Source organism: Periplaneta americana, chromosome 16, assembly GCF_040183065.1.
Source record: "Periplaneta americana isolate PAMFEO1 chromosome 16, P.americana_PAMFEO1_priV1, whole genome shotgun sequence".
Taxonomy (NCBI): domain Eukaryota; kingdom Metazoa; phylum Arthropoda; class Insecta; order Blattodea; family Blattidae; genus Periplaneta; species Periplaneta americana.
In genome coordinates, this window is record NC_091132.1 from 128,393,865 (window position 1) to 128,411,731 (window position 17,867).

The window sequence follows — 17,867 nt, forward strand, 5'->3', positions numbered from 1 at the left end:
TGTTTTCCTCTCGTTGATGGTGAGGCCTATTTCTTTTCCAGCCTGTTGCAAAGAAAGGAACACTTCCTTTACATATTTCATGGATCTGCCAATAATGACAATGTCATCCGCAAATGCCAATATTTGTGTGGATTTATAGAAAATGTTGCTCCGTGTTTGCACTTCAGACTTCCTGACGACACTTTCCAATGCAATATTGAATAGGAGGCATGCTAATGCATCTCCTTGACGAACTCCATTATGTATTTGGAATGGTTTCGATGTAAGGTTCTGTATTTTAACTTGGTTGTATGTGTTACTCATTAGCAATTTAACCATTCTACTTAATTTAGTTGAGATATTCCATTTTTCCATTACCACGTGGAGCCTTTCCCTATTAATACTACCATAGGCACACTTAAAATCGATAAAAAGCAGATGAATTGGGATAAAAAATTCCTTCATTTTTTCTAAAAATTTGCTGTAAAATAAAAATCTAGTTAATTGTAGATTTTCCGGTGCGAAACCTGTTTGACAGTCACCGAATAAGTTCTCTACCTAAGGACGTATCAAGTGAGATGTACTGCCTGATAATAGATGTGTCAGATAGAATTTCAGTCAGAGGTAACGTGTCTAGTAATGTTTCAATATTCTCTTGGAAATGTAGACGTTGAATTACAGATACCTTGAATGTATATTACTAGTATTATTACTTAATGTACATCCCTATTTGATACTGAATAATAGACTTCATATAAAAAGAGTTAAAATGCTATGAACATGCAAATAGGATAACAGAAAATACTAAGATTGGTTCCATTTAGGCACGATATTTAATAGCATGAATGGAAGTAATTTTGAGCAGCATGGGAAAGAGAAAAATTGGAGAATGGAGATTGGAATCAGTAGACAATGTAGGAGAAGAATAATAGAATGATGTAATAAATATTTTAAAAGCTTATAAATAAATCATGTTTAGGTTATTATTACTATAATAATAATAATAATAATAATAATAATAATAATAATAATAACAACAACAATACAATAATAATAATATTTATTCATTTTATCGCTAGTAAGTTTGAAATGAATACAAGTTAATACAATGAAAGATAAACTAGCCCACTCCTGAATGAGTAAGACTCGTGCTCAGGGGGGGATTCCAATACAGATAAAAATAAAATTAAAATTGAGAGTGAATACAGATTAAAAGGTGTTTAATATGTTTAAACTCAAATTATAAATCCAATACAATTTTTATATATTTTTTTATTAATTTGGAGAGGATTCGTGGTTAAAATAATATTAGAATAAAATTTGTTTAATAATCTGGTACCTTGACTCATGCTATGATAAAAAGCTGCATTAGTTTTACATTTGGGTTCAGACAAACGCAGAGAATTTATATTTTTAGTTCTACATTTATGCATATACCTTTCAAAGTTATTAAAATTTCTGTGAAAATATTTTAATAAAATAAAATAATACGTTTGTTTGATGTTGAAAACTTTTTGAAATGTTTAAACAACAATTCAGTTGGGTAATCTTTCTGCTTTTTAAAATAAATTTTTAAATATTTTTTCTGTAGTAAAATTAAAGGATATAGGTTGGATTTATAAAATAATAATAATAATAATAATAATAATAATAATAATAATAATAATAATAATAATAATAATAATAATAATATTTATTTTATTGCTAGTAAGTTTGAAATGAATACAAGTTAATACAATGACAGATAAACTAGCCCACTACTGAATGAGTAAGACTCGTGCTCAGGAGGGGATTCCAATACAGATAAAAATAAAATTTAAATTGGGAGTCAATACAGATTAAAAAGGGTTTAATATATTTAAACGTAAACTACAAATCCAATACAATTTATATATATATATATATATATATATATATATATATATATATATATATTATTAATCTGGAGAGGATTTGTGGTTAAAATAATATTAGAATAAGATTTGTTTAATAATTTGGGACTTTGATTCATGCTATGATAAGAAAGCTGCATTGATTTTACATTTTGGTTTAGACAAAGGCAGAGAATTTATATTTTGCGTTCTATATTTATGTATATACCTTTCAAAGTTATTAAGATTTCTGTGAAAAGATTTTAATAAAATAAAATAATACATTTGTTTGATGTTGAAAACTTTGAAATGTTTGAACAACAATTCAGTTGGGGTAATCTTTCTGCTTCTTTAAATAAATTTTTAATATTTTTTTCTGTGGTAAAATTAACTGATATAGGTAGGATTTATAAAATAATAATAATAATACTAATAATAATAATAATAATAATAATAATAATAATAATAATAATTGTTACAATAGAATTTTATAAATTTCATCGCTAATTTATTCATAATTTCTGCCCAAGGGCAGGTGTCCCATTATTAACTCAGCATATTATGGTCTCCAAATTGTTTCTTTCGAAACGATGAAGGACGTTTGCGAAATCTGCAAACAATGTAACGTACAATAGTTCCCAAGACTTTTAAAACAAGTTGTATTCCTGTTGAGTGACTGCTAGTGAACTTGAGAATATGTTTAATAATGACAAGTCACATGTCACTATTCAAGTACAAAATTGCTCTATACTTCCGAAACTGAAGTTCTGAAGTGAAATATTGCTTATGTATCTGTTTCGGAAATAGTTAAAAACTTACGCAATTGATTCTGTGATCGTGTTTTATCGTGCCAGGTTAGTACGGAGAGGGGTCAGTGCAGTGGCAGTCATAAATCACTGTAGAATCTCCCCTGTTACGCTTGGCGCGGACATATGTGTTCAGTATTTATTTTAGTTGTGTGTCAAAGGCACCATCTTGCTTGTCAATTGACGCAGCTGGTCTTGACGAGTACGAGTATGACAATCTACTAATACGTTGTAAAATGTCTGCAGTTTGAAGGTTGAAACGTACAGAAGGTAGCCTGAAAAAGTTTGAACTAACGTAATGTACTTTAACTGTAACATGCAAAGTTATAGCTGATTCATCAGCCAATGGTTTGCTGAGTCTTCATTGGAATAATTATTGTCAGGTGTGTTATTGCCATCACATTCGTCATCCTACTCAGGATCCGGCTATCGCCTACGTCATTATCGTTACTTTGATCATAATACTCGTCGCTTTATTAATCGTCATACTTTTATATCGTCGTCTTCAGTGTCATATTCGTTGTCATTTTTGCTATTCTCATATTCATTGTTACCACTATCACATTGTTGTTAAATTAGTCATATCCATGATCAGTTGAATACCGTTATCATATTCGCTCTCTTCATTTTTATATTAGCTGTCACTGTTGTCATATTTGCTATCAACATTGTCATGTTCATTGTTACCATTGTCACATTCAATATTTTTATCTTCATTATCACCGTTGTCATATTCCTTGTCAACACTGTCGTATTCGTTGGCATTATTGTCATATTCGTTGTCAACACTGTCGTATTCGTTGACATTGTTGTCATATTCGTTGTCAACACTGTCGTATTCGTTGGCATTATTGTTATATTCGGTGTAAACACTGTCGTATTTGTTGGCATTATTGTCATATTCGTTGTCAACATTATCGTATTAGTTGGTATTATTGTCATATTCGTTGTCAACACTGTCGTATTCGTTGGCATTACTGTTATATTCGGTGCCAACACTGTCGTATTCGTTGGCATTATTGTCATATTCGTTGTCAACACTGTCGTATTCGTTGGCATTATTGTCATATTCGTTGTCAACACTGTTGTATTCGTTGGCATTATTGTCATATTTCTTGTCAACACTGTCGTATTCGTTGGCATTATTGTCATATTCGTTGTCAACACTGTCGTATTCGTTGGCATTAATGTCATATTCGTTGTCGAAACTGTAGTATTCGTTGGCATTATTGTCATATTCGTTGTCAACACTGTCGTATTCGTTGGCATTATTGTCATATTCGTTGTCAACACTGTCGTATTCGTTGGTATTATTGTCATATTCGTTATCAACACTGTCGTATTCGTTGGCATTATTGTCATATTCGTTGTCAACACTGTCGTATACCATTATCAAGTTTGTTATCACCAAGGTCGCTAGATGTCGCTGTCGAACACTTCTTAGTCAGGTCCTCTCATCCCATTCCACTAATGTCCCCCATCTTTGCGTCATCGGTGGCTGTTGTCAAGCAGAACGTTCTCCGAAAGTTATCGAAATATGTTTTGGAAACTTATTTTATGAAATATATAAATTTAAACAGAAATTCCTTCCACAATCCAACCATAGCGCAATGTAAACAAACCTAAGAGTTGACACAAATATGGCAGCGAACGAAGACCTGACATATCGACAGATCTTGGTTATCACCATTGTCATATTCTTTGTCAACTTTGCAATATTCCTTGTCATAATTGTTATTAGTTATCACCATTACCTTCTTCGATATACCCGTTGTTATTTTCCTTACCAATATTTTAATGGGCTTTGTCAATATTGTAATATTCGCTATCATTATTGTCATATTTGTTGTAACACTTTTCATATTCGTTATCATCATAGTCGTATTCGTTTTTACTATTGTCATATTCGTTATTAATATTGTATTATTTTCCACTACTGTCATATTCGATGCGACATTTGTCATATTTCTTGTTTTATTCGTTGTTATCGTTGCCAACTTCATTCAAATATTTCTTTACAATCATTGCTATCGTAAGTTACAATTACCGATATACATATTATTGCATTAGATATTAAATACATATTATCAACGCTATAGTAATACCACCATAGGTTTCAATTCTTGTCCGTTAGAGATTTCCTGATTCATTACTTACTTATGTATTTCTTATCATTGTTTAATATTCATTGTAACTTTTAATGCATATCGAAGGCCCAGTTCAAAAGGGAATCAATTCAAAATTTAAAGTTTTGTGAAACCTGCATTTCAAAGCTTCAAGTTGCTGTGAGAAATCAAAGAATCGTTCAAATTACTCCAAATTCTGTTAATAATGTTGTTTTATATATTATTCTACAAGTTTGACATTAGAGTGTTTTAATTGGATTTTTCACAGCAACATGAAGATCTAAAATTCAAATTTCTCAAAACTTTAAACTTCGAACTGTTTCCTTTTTGAACTGGGTCGTCGATATTTCATTGTCAACCTTACAGTAATGCCTCCACAATTTCCACATTCTTGTCTCCGTTAGAGTAATCCTGGTTCAATGCTTATTTCCTAACATTTTCAAATTCTTTTCTTCATTATAGTGTTCCTGATTCACTAATTTCCTACCATTGTTTCATATTTCTTATTATAATTTATAGCCATACTGTTGCCATCGCTTTCAAGCCAGCCTAAAAGTAGATCATTTAAAGTAATAACGTTAGGCAAACGTGTTAAAAAAATTGACTATTATGCGGTATCGTGAGAAATGTATTTTAATGCTGACTTTTAACTATTTACTCTGGTTGTTGTTTCCCACCAAAAGACTCGAAGAAACCCTGATCCAATTTCACAGGCGTATCTTAGTGTGTTCTGTAATGCATATATCGATAAATGCAAATATGGTTGTACTGAGAAACTTATCGCTAACGGTACAGCGTGTTCAGTTCAAAGTGTGTCATGGCTCGCTGTATGCCGTCATGTGGCTAATCGATGAGCCTAGGGAATTCAATCTTCCTACACTTCCGCAGAGATGTATTACCTATGTGTCAGAGAAGTTGCCTAGCAAGTACGGCGTTCATTCTGAAGAGTACTTACCGATACGTACGGTAACGCTTGTAGTGGCAGGAATGTGAACTGTTTGGAAACATGCACAGAGGTGGGTTTTTTCTTACTGTCGGGATATGGGGAGAGGGTTAAGACGATTACTTACGTATTTGTTGACATTAACTTCGACGGTCAACATGGACACGGAGCATTTGATTTGTGTTGTGGAATGTTGCCGTACGCAACCGATGATAACAAATATCCTGCGTACGACTTGCCCGCGCAAAACACAGTTCGAAAGAGGTTATAGTAGCACACAGACCGTACAGACCGCCATCTGTTGCTACGACGTTCAAGTTATACCGTACACGTTCTCAAGTTTAGATTGAACGCCTTGATTAATAGGCAACTTCTCTGACATAAAAGCTGAAACTCGCTTCAAATCGCTGACTCACAACAGTGACGTCATGACACACTTTGAAATGAACACCCAGTATAATAAAACGTGTCAAGGCTAATTATACAATTTAAATTAGAAAACAGCATGATTTTGAAATAGAAAATAACAGAATCATAAAAAGACGAAGAGCATTAAAATCGATTATATAAAAATAACCACATAATTTAACAACTGAATGTAAAAACAAATGTCAGCCAGACAGCTGATTTGGTAGAACAGCTGGCTACGGACTGAAAGGCCCGGCGTTCGATTCCAGTTGCCAAAACTTTCCGAGGTTCACTCAGCCTTCTGTCAAATTAAGGACCGTATCTTTCCCGGGAATAAAAGACGGTCGCAGCTTGGTGCTGACCACACCACTTCATTCCAGTACAGTGCCAAGGTCAAGAAAGTAAGGGGATGAATCACCATTCCCCCCAAATGCTTTCATGGCAGATGAAGAGGTATCATCATCTTTATTTGTAAAACAAAGGAATGAATGAAAGAATGAATGAATGAATGAATAAAATAATATTAGACTTATATAACTTGCTTACTTATGGCTTTTAAGGTACCCGGAGGTTCATTGCCACCCTCACATAAGCCCATCATTGGTCCCTATCCTGAGCAAAATTAATTCAGTCTCTGTAATCATATCCCACCTCTCTCAAATCCATTTTAATATTATCCTCCCATCTACGTCTCGGCCTCCCCAAAGGTGTTTTTCTCTCCGGCCTCCCAACTAACACTCTATATGCATTTCTGGATTCGCTCATACGTGCTACATGCCCTGCCCATTTCAAACGTCTGGATTTAATGTTCCTAATTATGTCAGATGAAGAATACAATGCGTGCAGTTCTGTGTTGTGTAACTTTCTCCATTCTCTTCTAACTTCATCCCTCTTAGCCCCAAATATTTTCCTAAGCACCTTATTCTGAAACACCCTTAACCTATGTTCCTCTTTCAAAGTGAGAGTCCTGGTTTCACAGCTATAAAGATCAATCGGTAATATAACTGTTTTATAAATTCTAACTTTCAGACTTTTTGGCGCAGACTAGATGACAAAAGCTTCTCAACCGAATAATAACACGCATTTCCCATATTTATTCTGAGTTTAATTTCCTCCCGAGTCCATTTATATTTGTTACTGTTGCTCCAAGATATTTGAATTTTTCCACCTCTTCGAAGGATAAATCTCCAATTTTTATGTTTCCATTTCGTGCAGTATTCTGGTCACGGGACATATTCATATATTTTGTCTTTTCGGGATTCACTTCCAAACCTATCGCTTTACTTGCTTAGAGTAGAATTTCCGTGTTTTCCCTAATCTTTTATGTATTTTCTCCTAAGATATTCACGTCATCCGCATGTAGATGAATATGAATGCTTTCACCTTGCCAGTAGTCAGGTTTGTCTGTGACATTCATTATCCTCTGTCAGTGAAATTTTTCGTACAGGAATTGTATCGATTGTAACTTATAATCGATTATTAGGAGATGAGGCTAGTATTAAATAGAACGTTTTGAAGCTGTTCCAGCCACCATTGTTCCCATCAATCTGTGAAGCGCATCCGAGATATAAATACCGTACAGCTACATTCCATTTACTTTGTAATGCGGATTAGCTCAAATTACCTCTATGATTTATCAGGTCGTTGCTACTTTGTCCAGCTTAAATTTAACCTATTAGATTTAATTAAGGTTATTATATGGAGCAGTCCGATGTGTAGGATGTTTAGAACGGCGTAGGATGAACAGTAAATGCCCTGAAGGGTAAAGGAAAGACCGACACTGCCTATACGTTAATAATGAAGGTTAATTGACGTACACAGATATGTGGAACAGTAACAGAGAATTCATACCATAACATAACACAACGAAACATTAATGATGATGGCGATAATAAAATAATAATAATAATAATAATAATAATAATAATAATAATAATAATAATAATAATAATAATAACATTCATTATTATTATTACTATTATTATTATTCTTCATAGTTTCCTGCCCAAGGGCAGGTCTTTCTCTGCAAACCTTCATTTTTCAATATTTCCCTTTTGTCTCCGCGTGTGCATGTTATCAGTTTTCTTGGGAAACATAAAAGCGGTAGCTTCCCGTTGCTTTCTCCATATCACTCTCTGTTTCGTTTCTTAAAAGATTTCAGGGGGCCCCAGTGTGAAGGTGAGAAGAGTGGATTTGACTAATTAGGTTCTCCGAACTACACCAAAATTCACTGAAATGATAATTTTTATTATCAGTTCTATTAAGGTGTTTGACACCATTAAAGACCGGGAAATCCCAATCAGCCATTACCCACTTACTATTATTATTATTATTATTATTATTATTATTATTATTATTATTATTATTATTATTATGATTATTATTGTTGTAATTATTATTATTAGTACAGTATTATTATTATTATGATTATTATGATTATTGTGGTTATTATTATTATTATTATTATTATTATTATTATTATTATTATTATTATTATTATTATTAAAGTATTACAAATTTCGAACGAAAAACAATTTTTTTTTTTTTTTTTTTTAGTTTTGGAACCTACATGTTTCGAATACTGAACGTAAAGTATCGTCCTGTTTATTGCTGAATATCCCTGTGAATGGTACACCGGACTTGGAAGCTCGTAAGATGTTATAAAATGTTTGAAAAAGAAATAATATTCTCAGAACCTAACATATTTTCTTCATAAAAATGGAGGTATAAATATGGAATATTATTAACAACTTACAAGATTAACAAAATTGTAAGAAACGCACATAAGAAGCATTCAGCATCTTCATTAGAAGGTGTTTTCCCAACCATAATACTGAATCCAGATGAATCGTCTCTCACGTCTTTTCTCGAACTTATTTATGGCTTCTTGCATTGGCTTTTCATTCCCCTCTATTCTAAGTTTGCTGGAAAGTGAGATTTTCCCATTTCCTCCATGTGCCAATACTAGTAGATAGATAGATGGATTTATTCAGCAATATTATACATACAAATTCACTACATTATCAGAATTTTCTCTTAAATCCCATGCACGGGTCTTTTGGCCGTACGTGCTGTGTAAAACAAGTCCTACTTTGTAGGTTTTACCCCCCCTCACCTATGATTAGATCCAACCACTTACCAAAAGAACACAGATTAATATTAAAATGGCACACACAAAACACATTATATAGGTAATATATCCTAACCTAACATACAAACAGTCATAAAAGTGTATATTTTAATAGTTAGCACGCATCACAAATTTCAACAGCTGACAACACCAGCAACGAAATAGAAAACCAGGGTATAAAGATGAAATGCTAGTAAATAATACTAGTATTTCATATTTGTGACTCACTGAGATAAGTCATACCCTCAGACATATTATCATAATTTAAAACCGAAATGAATTAAACATACATTGACATAAACAAAGATTATTTCTCTTTAAGAATATAATATAGGCCTAGCATTAATATTTGTAACATTAAGGAATAACAATGTATATTCAAGAAAATAACTTACCGCCAAATTTTTACTTTTCTCGAAATCTCAATAATGATGAATATTTCAAAAGTTCAGCTTCTAACTACAAACTAACACATTCCAGCGACGAATGAGTATCAGTGCGTAGTAATTTGGAAGGCTTGCGCTAGAATACAACACGTATCAAGTCGTACAAACTATTTCGTATTTGTACCCCTATTTCATATTTGTAACACTTCATTATTATTATTATTATTATTATTATTATTATTATTATTATTATCTTCTTCTTCCTCTTCTTCTTCTTCTTCTTCTTCTTCTTCTTCTTCTTCTTCTTCTTCTTCAACTTCAGGGTATAGGCCTCAAGGCCTGTTCCGACTTCAAAGGATGATGTCACCTATCCAGCGGGTTCTAGGTCTTCCAACGCTTCTCCTACCAATAGGATTGTAATTGAGGAGGATTTTAAGAAGGATATTCAATACGTTGAATGTGTTCGTACAGTTTTGTTTTTGTGCTTGTACCAACTCATAAAGATTATATATCTGTAATCTATTGCGTATACCTATATTCATTTTTTTTTTGTCTAATAATATAAGGCCTGCAACACTTCGAAGAAATTTCATTTCGCTGCTTTCTAATTTTCTCTTGTTATTTCTGTTTAGTGTCCAATTTTCGCAGCCATGGGTGAGTAATGGGACTGCAAGTGTTTTATAAAATTTTAGTTGTGTTTCAGGTAACGTTTTATTTCTTATAATTGTCCCACACATACTTTGAAATCTATTTATTTTTATATCCACGTCTTGTTCTTTTAAGTATGTAATAGTGCAGCCTAAGTATTTGAAAGATGATACCTGTTCTATAATTTCTTTATCTATGACGATTTTACATCTTAAATGATCTGGTCCCAAAAATACCATAGTTTTAGTAGTAGTAGTAGTAGTAGTAGTAGTAGTAGTAAGTTTATTTTGCCTGGCAGAGTTAAGGCCATGAGGCCTTCTCTTCCACTCAACCAGGTTTCAATAATATACATGAAATACAAAATTAAATTACAAAACAACACAAAAGAAAATACCTTAGAAATTAAATAATTACATTTTAGTTTTTATATTAGAAATTTTTAGATTATAATTGATCATACATGTTTGTAGTTTGTAGGCAGCACGCTGTAGGTCGCTTTCTGACATTGCAAAAATAACTTGATCGTCAGCAAACAACATGGTGTTAATAAACAGATTATTTATCTTTAGTCCAATTGTAAGATTTCTTTGCCATTCATCTATGGCTGCGTCCATATATAACTTAAATAGTGCTGGCGATAATGAGCAACCTTGTTTGACGCCCTGATGACCTTAGCTTTCTTACTTGTTTCTTTAATGTTTTTAATGAGTATTTCTGTGTTATTATACATATTATGAATTACTCGTATCAGATGGATAGGGTAGGTCTTATCATACATGATTTTCCGTAACATATCACGTTTTATCCTATCAAAAGCTTTTTATTATTATTATTATTATTACTATTATTATTATTATTATTATTATTATTATTAAAGAGAAAAGTCTTTAAGTAGGAAGCGAAAAGAGTAGGCTACTGTGAAACAAAGTTAGTGTGTGGATGTTTTTAGTGAGCTTTGCTTGTTGCTACGGAATCGTGCATCTTGTTATGTTGTCGCGTAAATAAAGTTGTTGATATTTGCGGTTTTCCACCAATTTACACAAATTAATACATAAATTAGTGGGAATGTTGCTGTCGCTAGCCAGTCCGTCTTCTGTATAGTGATATAGTATACAGTCGAAACCAGTGGCGGGAATTAATAGGTGAGAATCTTTCGCTAGGAAATATGCCGAAATCAGGGGCAGAACGAAAGAGAGCGTAGCGTAAAAGAAAGCATTCAAATGAACCTTCGAATATTGAGCCAAAAACTAAAGAAAACAAATTGGAACAGGTGCAATGTAAGAAAAAAATATTAATTTACTGATCCCACACCTGCAGTTAAATTATGAAGTGTTAACGACTTATTTAATGTTCCTAGACCTCCGACAATCAACAAATATTTGCAATCCTTATCTAATCGAGGTCAGTTATTTGTAAGTAAATCGTAGTTTATCCCGGAGAATTACTTACTTACTGACAAATGGCTTTTAAGGAACTCGCAGGTTCATTGCCGCCCCCACATAAGCCCGCCATCGGTCCCTATCCTGTGCAAGATTAATCCAGTTTCTATCACCATATCCCACCTCTCTCAAATCCATTTTAATATTATCCTCCTTTCTACGTCTCGGCCTCCCAAAAGGACTTTTTCCCTCCGGTCTCCCAACTAACATTCTATATGTATTTCTGGATTCGCCTGTACGTGCTACATGCCTGCCCAACTCAGACATCTGGATTTAATGTTCCTAATTATGTCAGGTGAAGAAAACAATGCGTGCAGTTCTGCGTTGTGTAACTTTCTCCATTCTTCTGTAACTCCATCCCTCTTAGCCCCAAATATTTTCCTAAGAACCTTATTCTCAAACACCCTTAATCTCTGTTCCTCTCTCAAAGTGAGAGTCCAAGTTTCACAACCATACAGAACAACCGATAATATAACTGTTTTATAAATTCTAACTTTCAGATTTTTTAACAGCAGACTAGAGGACAAAATCTTCTTAACCGAATAATGACATGCATTTCCTATATTTATTGTGCGTGTAATTTCCTCCCAAGTGTCATTTATATTTGTTACTGTTGCTCCAAGATATTTGAATGTTTCAATCTCTTCGAAGGATGTCTCCAATTTTTATATTTTCATGTCGTACAATATTTTGGTCACGAGATATAATAATATACTTTGTCTTTTCGGGATTTACTTCCAGAACTATCGCTTTACTTGCTTCCAGTAAAATCCCCGCGTTTTCCCTAATCGTTTGTGAATTTTTTACTAAAATATTCACGTCATCCGCATAGACAAGAAGCTTATGTAACCCGTTCAATTCCAAACCCTCTCTGTTATCCTGAACTTTCCTAATGGCATGTTCTAGAGCGAAGTTAAAAAGTGCATCTTCTTGCATTAGCCCACAATGAATTGGAAAAGTATCAGATGTAAATTGGCCTATACGGACTCTGCTGTAAGTTTCACTGAGACAGACTTTAATTAATCTAACTAGTTTCTTGGTAATACCAAATTCAATAAGAATATTATATAAAACTTCTCTCTTAACCGAGTCATATGCCTTTTTGAAATCTATGAATAACAGATGTACTGTACCCTTACACTCCCATTTTTCTCCAATATCTATCGAATACAAAAAATCTGATCATGGAGACTTAATTTAAATAAAAGTAGTTACCGGTATCTAATATTTGGAACAATTGCAGAGCAGAAATTTCATATCGATGATGTTGAAAAGCAGCCTTTTATGTATAACTTATATACTCGTACAGTAGTCTCGTTTATCCACGTTTCGATTGACCCTGTTTCTGTGTTATCCGAGCCTGATCTAAAAAAATACTATAAATACACTACAGTAGGGCCTATTGCATTTTATTTGCTTTTTTATTGTATAATGTACATACTGTATTTTATTAAACACTAGATTTCATATTAAATTTATTTCTTCATTGTATTTAGTCTATTAATTAAAGAATATGTACTGTATAATCTATAATAAAAACACAGTTTTCCAGTAACCATCCGTTTTATACACGTTTTTGCTTACTCGATGTAGTCTTTGTCCACATTACCTCGGATAATCGAGACTCTACTGCATTCCATTTTACAGGAGAGCAAAAAATTGTTTTAATTTCTTGATAACGAAGAAATATCTGACATAAGAGTGTAAATAAATATCTTCTTGTAAAGTTTCTGACCGTGTCTTGTCATAGGATGTGTTTTCAGAAGATTCGGGAAAACGTTTTTTAATAACGATGAAGTGAAATCTCATTTTGTTCATTTTCTGACATACCGTTTTGCTGTTCAACGCCATTGGTATTTTATATTAGCTATGGTAAAACAGTTGTTTAATTTTAAAATTTTGTAACAGCACTGAGTACAAAAGTGTTAAATTTAACCCTGTTCATCTGTAAAGTAGAAAATATAAACAAAATATCTGGATGCCTGAGCGGCACACTTAAAATTATATTCCAGAATAGAAACAAAAGTTAGAATATAACAAATGTCACAAGATCATCATTAGGTTACGGATGTGATTGCCCAACATACAATAAGAAAACAAATTAACTAAATAAAGAAAAGAAAAGAAAAAAATATATGTATACTGAAATCGTTGAGACAAAATTCCTACTTCTGCTACTGTAGGGGAATATAAATGCTGACTGAAAACCTTTCCATCTGCGACAAAAGAATTAATTGGAGAGAGCACGCAAACAGATTGAAGTGCAAAAAGTACGAGACTGGATACCAAAAAGAAAAAGACTTTCAGTAAGATCCCGGCTATGATAAAATTATTTCCATCATACCAAGGAGATTAAGTGAACAGGGACGCATCAAGCTATTATTTTCAGACGTAGAGGAAGAAGATTCATGTATGAAAATATAATATAGACTCATGTATACATTTATCTGGAACAACTAATCTCTTTCAAGAACAGAACAGAAAAGAAATAAATAGAAGGATCTCCCTGACCTGGAAGCCATTTTGGGCCCTTAAACTCATTCTGCTTGACAAAACCTTAAGCAGAAAAACTAAAATACAGGCACTGGAGACCTGTGTTTATCCTATATTACTTTATGGGTGCCAAACATGGTCGCTAACAGGGAAACACAGGACCAAACTACAAACGTGTCAAAGGAAAATGATGCGCAAAATTATGGGCGTATCACTGAAGGAGAAAATCCCAAATGCGACACTGTACCAACTGGCAGATACACAGGACATCACACATGCAGCCATTACATCCAAATGGAAATGGGGTGGACATGTGGCCAGGGTACCAGGCGACATATGGATACATCGAGCTACCATGTGGGACCCCCGTATAGGAAGGAGACTTCAAGGCAGACCTCGGCGCAGATGGGCAGACTTCTTCAAAGAACAGGCAGGTCAACAGTGGTCCAGAGAGGCAAGAGACAGAAGAAAGTGGAAACTACTCGAGAGACATTTGTGCATAGACAGGAAGTTGTGAAAGACAGTGAGAGAACCATTGTTAAAGAAATTCAAGTCTTAGACTTAAATATCACGTCTAACGTGAACTAGCTCATCACGTTAGACAAATAGAGCTTTTCCTTATTTTAAGGAGGCCTTTGCCCTTCATGGGACAAAATAGGCTATCTTTATCTTTATCTTTATCTTATGTAGACTACTATTTCTTATTCTGTTATGCATCTCAATAATTAAAGTGTGTATCTATTGTCATTTTTGTTTATCATTATGCCACAAATTATGTGAATTTCTTTTTCCAGATTTCCTGCAAGTACCTTCTTCAGCTGCTTCCTTCATTGTGAGTATTTGCAATTTAATTTACATTTTTGTAGTTATTATGAAGCCATCCGATTCTTTAAAGATTCCCATTTTCTGAGGCAGTAATTCCAGATTTCTTTATCGACGCGCACCTTGTTGAGTTCAAGAAGATTTATTCCACCAAGCTAATTTTTTAATTACTAATATATAATTGCTTTACAAGATATTTAACCTCTTTCCTGCTTAATATAGTGTCTAGAATTTCATTCACTAGCAGAAATTAAAACGCTGAATTCTTCGTTCATGTAATCAGCATGGCGCACCGCCGAGAATCGAAACTAGATGAATAGGGATATCCTGAACTAGCACCAACAGATAGCACGTGTACTTTGAGGGACGCGTTTCGCATGTGCATTTGTTTCCCAATATATAAACATTGAGGATTTACGCAGTGTATTAGTATATTAAACACTCTTAAAAACAACTCGAAATGCAAAATTTTTGTTGTGTTCCTATATGTAAAAACCAGGGAAAGTTTTTTGCCTTCAATCAGGTCCCTAAAGATTCTGAATATATGCTTTCAACCTTAAAAAAATATAACTAATTAAATTGCGCCTATTAAACAAAAATAACTACTTCAAATAAGGCATTGCTGGCTACAGTTTTATTTTGGAAGAGGGCAAAGAAAAAAATTGTAATAAAAACATATGCAAGCTATGTTAGCTTAGATTGTATGCAGTATTTGTAGGAGTCCCCGAAGTTTACGACTGAATTTTACAAAGGAACGATACATGGTCTACAGTTAACTCAGGATGAACTGGGATGTTTATTATCTAGGACGATCCGTAGTCAGAAAAAATGTATGCCTATAAATAATATAGTCTATGTAAAACATTGAAATCATGTTTTAACTTCAAATTTTCAAAATCATCATACATATTATTCAAAACTGCATGTCCTTAACCTACAAAACGCATGACTAATTATGATACTGCTGCGATCATATTGTATCATCCTATTAAAAATTTCATTTGTTCTTTCTGCAATTAGAGAAAAAAGTACGAGGAATTCAAGCCCCATAGTCCGTTCGCTATAAAAAAAGACATTGGTGGCTGCATATCCTGTTTATTCCATACGGTACCTAGTTACAATACTTATGGTTCAAGAGGCAATATTCACCTTCGACAAAGATCCTTCTTTTCTTATTCGTGCACCTCGTTCTCAAAGTTCTCGTTTAGGTTCATAAATATTCAATTTACTCGTATCTATATTCTGCATACTGTAGATTTCCCCATCCATCTCTTAAGGGGAATAGCTCAGTATTATACAAGTTTACGCTATTATTTATTGTAAAGTAAATTAGATTATGAGGTAAGAAAATACTGTTTTTGTGAAGAGTTATGTTGTGTCAGTGAAGTGTGTTGTGTCAGTGAAGTGTGTTGTGTAAGTGAAACGTGTTCCTGTCAGTGAAACTTTATAGTTTATAGTGGCAGTGCAAAGTATTTGAACAGTGAAATGTTGTTGAAGTGTTAGTGAAATCAGGATAGAATCAGTGAAATGTGTCGTAGTTCCAGTGCAGTGAGTGAGTTGACAGCGAAATGAGTGTAATGTTGAAAGGTACTTGTGCAGATATCAACATATCATACTCGTGGGTTTTAGTTCGAACTTAGGTTTAAGATACAAATTAGATTTATTTTAAATGTTATTTTAAGTGGTCGTGCTTCATTTAATTTAGGATATTCCCTATTATTATTATTATTATTATTATTATTATTATTATTATTATTATTATTATTATTATTATAAATTATTGTTAGTATTAATTATTAGTATTATTATTAATTGTATTTTTAATTAATAAGTTTATCATTTAATTTAGGATATTCCCTGTTATTATTATTATTATTATTATTATTATTATTATTATTATTATTATCATTATAAATTATTGTTAGTATTAATTATTAGTATTATTATTAATTGTATTTTTAATTAATAAGTTTATTATTGCCATTATTGTGTGTAATTACTTACCACTGCCACCGGGTATATACCCATTGCAGTGTGAATAAATACATGCATACACATACATACAATTTATACTAGGTTTTACAAAATAATTATAAATATAATTTTGACACGCACAGAAAACCAAAAAGCGGAAGAACATAACGAACTGTAGCATATGATATAAAATAGCCCTGTGCCGCATGGAACGCTCCTACCATCTAACGGTAAAACTTCGCATAAGATGTCCCTATTGAATTTGTAGTTGAAGTGCTTAATAGAATCCCCATTTCTGTGAAATAAACCATGGGCTACAACGCTGAATCGAGTTTATTTTTCTGTTATTTGTCGATAATCAGCTGAAATTTCCAAAACCGTTTTACCCTATAAGTAATGCTTCATGACTGTTGATGTCTTGTTCTGCATAATACCCGACAGAGATGACGTGTCTGAAAGCACAGAGCAGACAAGTGTGCTTACGGGGTCGACGGCGACGAAATGCCTCCGGGGCTATAAAGAAGAGTTATTAGTACTTGTCAAACTTTGTACTAGGGGTGTATGGGGATAGACGTAGGGTAAAAGGAAGAAGGTCGAAGGAAGGGGTTCCTCTTGGAGAACAATCTAATTTGATGTTAGGCGCGGACTTCATTAGGAGAAACTTTTGCAAGTGAAAACTTTGTGTAAAAATTAAAAACAACAATTTCAATATAGAGTTAAAACTCCCTGAGGGCCGATGCACCGCGAAAACGTGTTCCATTACACATTTATTACAAAACAACTTTTCCTGTATGGAATTTAGAGTACAAGACCTCCGGGAGATTAGTCTTCAGGATATTATT

At 33.2% G+C, this 17,867-nt stretch overlaps 1 long non-coding RNA gene across 1 annotated transcript in view; it reads left to right on the forward strand.

The window, feature by feature from the left end:
* LOC138691218 (uncharacterized) overlaps positions 1 to 17,867 on the forward strand; it is a 1,067,443-nt gene that overhangs the window by 824,117 nt on the left and 225,459 nt on the right. Inside the window, exon 4 of the long non-coding RNA XR_011329767.1 lies at positions 15,024 to 15,061. This is a non-coding gene — a long non-coding RNA (uncharacterized lncRNA). The remainder of the gene's footprint in view (positions 1 to 15,023; positions 15,062 to 17,867) is intronic.